A 10,276-nucleotide genomic window follows, 5' to 3' on the forward strand; every position below is an offset into this window, starting at 1 on the left:
GAGGCAAAGTAAAATGTGTTTGTTCAGCAAAGCTTGCATCATGATCATTACCTCTACCACCGAAGGTGAAGGAGGTGATGTTTTCACCCCTTTCTGTCTGCCTGTTTGTTTGTGTGCAGGATGTCTCAAAAAGTTGAGGACGGATCTGGATGAAATTTGGTGGGCAGGTTGGGTGTGTGAAAAGAACGAACTGATTAGCTTTTGGTCAAGATCTGGATCCGGATCCGACTACTAGAATTTTCAAGTGATTCTTCACCATTGAGAGATGGGTCTAAAAATGATATATAGCACGATATCTTAAAAAAAGTTGTCGACGGATTCGGACAAAACTTGGTGAACCTGTTGGGAGTGCGACAAGGAAGAATTGACTAAAGTTTGGTGGAGATCCGAATCCCGATCTGGATATAAGAGTTATTTAATTTTTCATGTGATTGTTCACCATTGAGAGATCGACCCAAAAACTATTGTTTAGCATGATATTTCAAAAATGTATTTGGCCCGATATATTCTTGTGGATCAAGCATTAGGTGGTGGAGGTATGCGCTCAACCGAGTGCCCTTCCAGTTCATTTAGTGTTGGTCTGTTTATCCTTCAAATCTAAGCCCAAGGCTTATGATGCTTGTAATCTCGATTGAAATCCCATATGTCCATTTTGTAAATTTGTATACAAAGTGGAGGCTCGTGGAGGAGCTAGAACACAGAGCAGATCAAGACACAACAGAACAAAAGAAACAGCAGAAAGAAAGAGGGGGACTCCAACAGAAGGGCTGAGGGACAAAATAGAGGGAGACTTGGATGGGTGGGGAGAATAAAGCATGGGAAGAGCAGAGGGTGCAACATCAGAAAGGAGGTGGAATAAGACAGAGAGACCACCGACCTGTCTGTGATGGGAAAGTGATGGACCCATCGACTCGGCTACATTGTGGGCGGTTCCAATTATCTCAAAGGGCTTGGTTTCCATAGTATGCTGAGCAAGATGTGAGGCGGTGGGGTGGGGGGGGGGCAGCCCAGAGAGGAAAGCTTCATTAAGCTACGGCTGAGTACTCCATCAAACTGTGGATGAAGGCGTTGTTGGTGGATAAGGCCTAACACCTCAAGTGTGCCAATAAAGGACTTTGCATGATGGAGGATGCCCAGTTGGCGACTGGCTTTGGAGGCCAACTTAGAAATGTGGTTTGCTCAAGAAAGATCATGACTGATAGTGAGACTCAAGAGTTTGAGTGAGTGAACTTCCGCCAGAGGTTAAGAAAGTAGATGGAAGGGTTTGCCAGATGGCCCTAGATGGGAGGAAAGACATATTACAAGTGTTTAACCAGCGTGTGATTCTATCCAGATCAGATTCCTTGCTATAAATTCACAGACCGGTGTTTGTGTGTTTGTTTGTCACATTACTCCTCCTGGGATGATTACATCCAGACTTGCGACATAGGATCAGCATAACCCCAAATAATGTGTAGGGGTGTTTTTATCTTTGCCGGTGGTCTTGCGGGGTGGGGGTTTAGGGAGTAGACCAAATTCTCGATATAAATGTGTGTTATGTAGCGCCACCTCTTGGGGGTGGGGTGGGGGTTGAGAGTATTACAAGTCTCCACCATTCACAGTACAGTATTCCTGTCCCCACGTTTTCCAGTGCAGTGAGGTGTTTTGAGTTTTAAGCAGTTGGTATGTTTTTGCTTCATGCACGTAACCGGGTTGTTGTTTTTTTGCCTGCACAGAGCTGTCAGTTGTTTATACATCACCCAAATAAAGGCATGAGTCAGAAGAACGTGTTGCATGCTTGGAACAAGCTCGCCTGTAGGGAAGGTCCTCTGCTCATGAAGGGAATAGGCTGTTACAAGGAAGAGTGTTACAACTGTTACAAGTGACCTAGTGTGAGTCCAAATTGATGATCTGCGATGAGGCCGTTGGAGGAGACGTAATATTTTATGTCAACTGCAATGATGGATTCCATGACCTTGCTGATGATTGGAAGTAAGGTGATTGGTCTGTCATTAAGGGGATCCGTGTTTGCACCTTGTTTTTGTGATGTTGTGATTTTGCCTGATTTCCAAGCAGATGGAAGATGACCTCGGGAACATTATAGGGTGAAAAGAGCAAAAGAGGATGTGCAAGAGCAGCAGAGCAGGTTTTCAGGACACATGAGCTGATGCCGTCCGGTCCAATTGCATAATCGGAGACAAGGGTTGCTAGAAACTTCTCCACCTTCTCAGGTGAAAAATACAGAGTCCAGAAGCAGTTGGGTGCAACTGTGTTGGGTGGGTGCAGAGAGTGAGGGGTTGGAGATACAAAATTTGGAAGTAAACACAGAGTTGAAGCATTCAGCCTTACAAACAGAGTCGGTTGTGGTGCCATTTGAAGTGAGGGAAGGGATGGAGGGGAAGTATACTCCAGAGACAGACTTAACAAGGCTCTGCCAGGTTTTAGATGAAGGAGACAATTTTGAAAGTTCAATATTGAGGTTGGACAGATGTTGTTTTGTGGCTCGACTGAGCATGGACACCCTTGTTGTGGATTTTGTGGAATGATGAGAGATTGCCTTCGGTCGGGTTTGCCTTCCAGGAAGAGAAGGCAAGTTGTTGAAAGACAACTGCATCATCACAGGATTCAGTGTACCATGAGCAGGAGGATGGATATGATAACTCGAGGTAAGATGGGATGGATCTGTGCATAAGAGAGAGAGAGAGAGATAGAGAGAGATAGAGAGAGATAGAGAGAGATAGAGAGAGATAGAGAGAGATAGATAGAGAGAGATAGAGAGAGATAGAGAGAGATAGAGAGAGATAGAGAGATAGATATTCTGTGGAAGAATTCCCAGGCTGAAGTGATATCACTTGTCATAAATATAGGAGACCAGTCCTGAGGCGAGATGGCAGCTTGCAGTCCCTGCCGATCTGCCTGAGTGAACTGCCTTACTTGACAGCACTCAGGCAGCACTGACAATAGCCAGAGAGATGTTGAATCTCACAAGCATATGATTAAATTTACCAATTGGAGCAGATGAAAAGCAGGAGATGTTTTCGGGGGATGTTGCCATCACCAAGTCCAAAAGGGAGGGTTTGCCATTGGGAGAAATCCGGGTCAGAAAGTTCACAGATTGAGTCAGTCCCATGGAGTCAAAGAAGTCCTTTGCTGAAGTGTCATGGCTGGTGAAAGAGGTGCCAACACCCAGCCAACATTTGAAATGGTGACATTTGAAATCAAGGTGACACGGTGGCATTTCAAATCACCTCATATGATGAAGAGAAAGTTGGGATGAATGGTTAAAAATTGGTCCCTTTTGTCTGAGAGAGATGTAGATGGAGGAGTCACTGTTTGGAGGATGGTATAGCAGAAAGACAAGAGGTGGGAGTGGAGAGAAAATCGCAGCCAAAGGTACTCCTGCTTGTTGGATGGTGAAAGTTCAGTACATGGCCAGTGACAAATTGTGTTATTGATGTAAAGTGCGACCCTGTTGCCTGGGTTGGGTTCAAGCCTATCAAATTGGAGGAGACAACAGCCAGGGAGAGCCACAAAGGAGTCGGGGATATCCTACAGTAAGAAGGATTCTGTTAAACAGATGATGTCCGGTTTATCAGCGGCAGCCTGGATTGAGAGATCTGTCAATTTGAAGCAGAGGCCTCAGATGTTTGAGTCCAAACAGTTAGGGACAGGGGATGAGGCATTGGGAGAGGGGTTTGAGATGAGAGGTGAACTGAAAGATGGGAAGCTGATAGATATATGCACATATCTATCTATCTATATTTTACTAAAACTTTTATATATATATATATATATATATATATATATATATATATATATATATATATATATATATATATATATATATATATATATATATATATATATATATATATACCTGGTGTTGGCACAGTGGTTAGGGCAGCGGCTTGGGATCCAAAAGGTCCTGAGTTCAAGCCCCGTTGGGCCACTGAATTAATACACCAGGGGGTTGACTCAGGCTGTCATCCTTCCGAGGTCGGCGAAGTGAGTACCAGTGTACTGGGCCGGTGTATACCCCGGTTAAAATAGGTGTACCATATCCCTGTGTCGTAAGAGGCGACCAGGGTTGCGTCAGGAAGGGCATCCGACGTAAAACATGTGCCAAATCACGATGCGGATCATACGGATGATCCGCTGTGGCGACCCCTAATGGGAGCAGCCGAAAGAAGAAGAAGAAGATATATATATATATATATATGTATGTATGTATATTGGGTGGTCGCTAGACGACCCTTATTCTCAGGTTTTCTGTCTGTCTGTCTGTATGTATGTAATGGACAGCTCTGGAGGCCAGAGGAGTCAACCAATTTTGATGAAACTTGACTGGTAGGTTCATACCAGGATCTAGTTGTATGCTTTTGAGCACCGTTGCTATGGACGCCACCGTTGCCTAGCAACGGGACTTTGAAATTTTTGAAAAAATCCGAAAAATATATTTTTTTTTTCAAAAATCGGCTTCTGCGCTTTTATGCGCACTTTAATCAACCTCTTTGTCACAAATTTTCAGCCCGATCCGTCAAAAACTGTATGACTAGTGATGTGGATTTTTCTTACCCACATTGTGATCATTGCCCTCCTGAAGGATTCTAACTGGCCGATTTGTAGAATCCTATTTGACTTCAGCCAGAGTTTACAGTTTTCAGATTTGGTTATAAATCCTGCATAAAACCCTATCGACACTGATAAAACTGATGTCCACACAAGTCCTTCCTTGTGAAACAATTTATTTTCTAATTATACACCATACACTTCTCACCCTTGTACAATGAACTTAAGAATCCCCATTGATTGCAATATTATTTGGTTCTATTTCATTTATTCTTACTTTAGTTAACAGTTAGACCAACCCGATTCAATTCACTTCCACATTACATCAGAGAGTTTTAATCTAACTTGGTACTTGGTCAGTTCCAAGGAGTACAAGCCACTGAGATTCTAATACTTTCTCAGGTACTTGCACTGAAACAATTTTACATTTCAAAGCATTTTATACTTTCATGAGAGAGTGGTGGGGGCTATCAACCCAGACTGCAGACGTGTCCTTTAGACAAAAAGCCACTTCATACATTTCTAAGCAAAGGTTCGTTTGTTATCAGCTCGGTCATTCTGCTCCAGACCAACACATTTCTTAACATTTAGGGCAAAAGTCTTTTGGCCAGATATGACAGCCAATTCAATTTGTAGCATAACAGTTACATTTCTAAAACTCCATTTGTTACAATTTACAATAATTTCAAATTATTTGTTACAATTTCCCCCACAACGAGTATGCAATTATATATTACTATATGCTTTCACCCCATTATTCGCATTTGGATTCCCGAACATGGGGTTAGGGAATCTAACACAAATTATGAATGGACAGTTGCTCGTCATGTTCCTATATGGAACAACGAACGGCAAAAATGCCATCTGATGTGTTCTCTTGTCTACATATTTCAAATTCGCCTTGGTCTAGCGACCACCCATGTCGCCTACCAGCTTGTATGTATGTATGTTCCTGTAATACAGCCAAAACGGTACATGATAGCACAAAAATTTTAGGGCCACCTTACTCACCATCTGCCTGCGGTGTGCAGTATCAAGTTTCATTCAAATCGGGCAACGAAAAAATTTATTAAAAAATCAATTCCCGATTCAGTCAAGTTTTGGTATGACGATCCATAAAGCGCAAGGACAAACCATGAGCGATTGCTGTCTACAACCTACTACCTACAACCTACAGAATTGGATTAATGGTAGCGTTGGGCTGTGAGACTTAAGATGGGCGTTGCTTTTATCAGTCTGCCCTCCATTCACTGTTTCGGTTTGGTCCATGCATGGCGCAATGGTATCTGAATGCCATTCTCTTACCTCAAAAACATAAATATTTAGCCCTCATCCAAACATTAATTTCCTCATTTAATTGATGAACCAGAACTAGGAATGTGTTGGTGATAGGTCAATGTCTGTGCCGTCCCTCTGATGGATGATCAACTGGGTGTCCCATCTGCTGGCATTTGTTGGTGGACATTAAAGATCCCCCGGTTTCCCTCACTAAGAGTCAGCAGAGTATCGCTGGGATTCTGAAGAAATTCCAAATTTCTGCAACCTCATTCCAGTCTCCTGCATTGGAGTAGCACCCCTTCAAGGATTGCAAACCGAGCCAATAAATTGCCTCGGTGGAACCAATACCCTGTATAGAGTATATGATTATGAGTACGAGGAATGTGTTTAAATGCAAAGGATTCGCTGATTGTCAGTCTGTTAATCTTGTTGGGTGAATAGCATGGGTTTGTTTAAAACTGGCAACCTTTATAGTTGGTTTGCCTTCTGTGAGTATCAGGATGGATGATGAAACATCGCGAGAAAGATTTGCTGGACAAGAAAATCACAGTAAGGGTGTAATTGTGGATTGTTTGAAATACATGTTGCCCCGTATAATGTCGCTCCGGTTAACGTTGCTTCACTTTAATGCCATTTATCAAGTTGAGAACAAAGACTCACAATAGGTTGCAACATCCTGCTTTGAAGTAATGACATTCCGCTGTTAAGTCATGACGTTTCGAAGGCGGATTTTAAGTTGTGTCAAACTTGTTTTTTTGAGTCGTGGAGTAAACAGTTTCAGCAAGCTGATGAAGAAGTTATTCCTGTAAAATAAAACACCACCCCAGTAAATGTTAACTACAAAACGAATGTCAGAGGATTTTCAGCTTATCGAAGAAGCAGTGGCTATTTGGCTATGTAAGATGATCCGAGGAGAGACTGCAGTTCCAAAGTTTGCGAGGCTGGTGGCTGATGCCATTAACTGTTACAAAGACCTTTACCAGCAGAAGAAAAGAAAGTCAGTCAAACAGTCTTTGGATGAATTCTTCCAGGTCGAACCGAAGCAGGAATAGAAGCCACAAGAATCTACATCCACAGATGAAGAGGCAGATGAACCTGTCCCTTCTTCCCCATATTTCCACTACACTATAAGCAAGCTTCACAAACATATTCTGTTCAGTGTACATGTTATTTATACTTTATATTGAAATATCATTTAAATATGTACATGTTTGGGTTTGAGGGTAGAGAGGTAGCAGCTGAAACCCCAATCCTAGCCAGGTTCCTCATAATGACTCAATGTGTGTCTATTTGGGTTTTTCCTGATACTCCAGTGCTATATTTGATCAGTTATTTGAGTATAGCAACCTATATTGTCTTTTACTCTCGAAAATATTCCAGAGTTAGGTCCAAAGGAATGTAACTCACCTTTATACATGGGTTCTTATGGGAAACATGGATTTGTTTTAAGTCACTTTTCAGGAACACAACCATATCAACTCAGGCCAAAGTACATTTGAATGGTGGCATCACAGACTATTTTCAGTTAAATCATGTCCATTTTTTGTAGCGATAAAAAATGTACCTTTGAGAGGACCTTGCTTTTCCTCCAATGTATATTGCTAAAATGAGGATTATCATAAATATTCACAAGTTTTCCATGCCCGCACGGGGTTCTAAACAGGGTAGGGATGGAGACGGCAAAAATGCAAATGCAATTTTCTGTCATCGAGCCGGCAAGCTGGGAGCAACAATTCCCATGTATTTCCACATCTGATGCAATTTCAATGCTATATTGGTGGCGAGGTGCTCCATTTGAAGCTGTTTTTTTTCGATATATGTAGCTTTTCGATGCTTAGAGTCCATAATATAAATTTGTATTGGTGTCAAAGCTAGTGACCAATAGCTGTTAGAACATGGTGGTACACCATTATTCTCTGTCAGGACAATGATGGATCACAAACGCATCCACTAGACACTTAAGGCTTGTGTCATATGCTGTAAAATGTGTAATAAAGTAAAGCAATACTGCAAATGTATGTGATATAACTTTGAGAACCTTTCAGTGTTGTCAACCAATATGATAAAAGGTAATGTCACAATTTTTACAAGGGGTGACAATATATTGTAGCCATGCTGTATTTATTAATGTCCTAATTTATACATTGAACATGTATATGGGCGCCACAGGATGTCGTGCTACCCCTAGGTTGTTTTATTAGCCTCACCCATTCCAAAAATGATGGGAGAGGGTATTTTAATCAGTTGGTACAAGACCTATGCTGCAAGGTGTACTGCCTCAAATAACATGGCCAGCATTTTTTTAAATCTTTACTACCTCTCAAATTGCGGTTTTTAAAAAAACTTTAAATATATCTCGAATAGGGGTTTTTTCTTAACCTTGAATATCTCTCGGATAGCGTTTTCTTTTTTTAAACTTTGAACAGTTTGTTTGTTTTTTGTTTTTTTTAACTTTGAACATCTCTCGAATAGCGTCTTTTTAAAATCTTGAATATCTCCAGAATAGCATTTTGTTTTTAACCTTGAATATCTCTTGAACTGCGTTTTGTTTTTTTTTAACGTTGAATATCTCTTGAATAGCATTTTTTAATGTTGAACAAACATCTCTCGAATAGCGTGTTTTTTTTTAACCTTGAATATCTCTCGAAAAGCAGTTGTTGTTTTTAAACATTGAATATCTCTCGAATAGCATTTTTTAAACCTTGAGTATCTCTCGAATAGCGGGGTTTTTTACGTTGAATATCTCTCGGATATCGTTTTTTTAACTTTGAATATGTCTCGAAAAGCAGTTGTATTAAACCTTGAATATCTCTCGAATCGTGTTTTTTTAACCTTGAATATCCCTCAAAAAGCAGCTGTTTTTAAACCTTGAATATCTCTCCAATAGAGTTTTCCTTAACCTTGAATATCTCTTGAATAGCGTTTTTTTTAATGTTGCATATCTCTCGAATAACATTTTTTTAAGGCTTGAAAATCTGTCGAATAGTGCTTTTTTCTTGAATATCCCTCGAATAGCGGGGTTTCTTTTACCTTGAATATCTCTTGGATAGTGTTTTTTATTTTAACTTTGAATATCTCTCAAATAGCTTGTTTATTTTAACCTTGAACATCTCTCGAATAGCACAATTTTTAACCTTGAATATCTCTCCAATAGCGTTTTTATTTCTTTTAATCCTTGAATACCTCAAATAGCAGGTTTTTTTTCAACCTTGAATATCTCTCAAACAGCGTTTTTTTAAACCTTGAATATCTCTCTGTTAGTGCATCTATGTGTTGTCATCAAGGCCCATTTTTTTTAAACAATCTGTCCTATTCATAGAGGATGTTTGTATCTGATAGGTACACGAATAGTTCACATGTAAATTAATTAATAATGATTAACCTTGCCACTACACTATACGAAGCATCACCAACGTATTATTCATTATACAGGGTGCCCACGATGTCTTGTCATACCTTGTAAAAATTGACATTGCCTTTGTGTACAGAGTGTTAATTCATATCCTTTTCCTCTTTTTTTCAGATTGAGTGAATGTAACAATGGGTGGTCCAAGCAATTACACCATCTAACAACGGATTGTTGTCGGTGTCTGTGTTGTCAGTGTTCTGGGAAATGTCCACAGAACATGACGCAACATTATTCTCTGAAATGACAATGATGGAGCATAAACGCATCCACTAGACACTTAAGGATTGTGTCAGATACTGTAAAATGTGTAATAAAGTAAGAGAGTATGGCAAATGTATGTGATATAACTTTGAAAACCTTTCAGTGTTGTCAGCCAATATGATAAAAGGCAATGTCACAATTTTTACAAGGTGTAACAAGACATTGTGGCCATCCTGTATTTATTGACGCGTTAATTTATTGGGTGACTTTTTGGCATCGCTTGTTTCCCAAGAAATACGAAAATCTATTGTACAATGAATGGTTTTGTGTGTTCATGGTAAGTCATCACTGGTTCTCAGATTTACTGTAATTTATATATACCCAAACAAAGCTCTCTGTTCTTAAATGGTCTGTTTTGTTGATATTATTTAAGGGGGGTCAGGATTATTTACTTTGTAACATATTTTCCTCTGAGCATTCTCTCAAATGAGTTTGATTCCATGCTTCAAACTCTCACAGTGGTGTATCACGGGTTTGATATTCCATTGTAAATAAACCTTCCTTTCAGAGGAGATGTTGGGCCTGCTGTCCAGACTGCTAACTGTTGCTCGACATTCAAGACTCCAAGGTGGTTTGCAAAAAGACTCAGAGGTTGTCTGTTAATGCCAAGATCAAAGCCTGAATTCAGGTCTAAGTTGACAGCTGCTTAAGCAATTCAATGGGATGGAGTAACAACCTGACCAGGGTTAAATTTTTGGCTATGAAATGCGACTTGTAATAAATGATCTTACATACCAGAGCACAGTTTGAAAATACTGACTGATTGAAACTAACTGACTG

The 10,276-nt window shown here is 40.2% G+C and overlaps 1 long non-coding RNA gene across 1 annotated transcript in view; it reads left to right on the top strand.

The window, feature by feature from the left end:
- Positions 1–9,842, top strand: part of LOC147023423 (uncharacterized) — a 33,427-nt gene extending 23,585 nt beyond the window's left edge. The window contains exon 4 of the long non-coding RNA XR_015060174.1: positions 9,350–9,842. This is a non-coding gene — a long non-coding RNA (uncharacterized LOC147023423). The remainder of the gene's footprint in view (positions 1–9,349) is intronic.
- The last annotated feature ends 434 nt before the right edge of the window (positions 9,843–10,276 follow it).

This window comes from Eptatretus burgeri, chromosome 7, assembly GCF_056783735.1.
Source record: "Eptatretus burgeri isolate ZD-2024b chromosome 7, Ebu_testis_v1, whole genome shotgun sequence".
NCBI classification, from domain to species: Eukaryota; Metazoa; Chordata; class Myxini; order Myxiniformes; family Myxinidae; genus Eptatretus; species Eptatretus burgeri.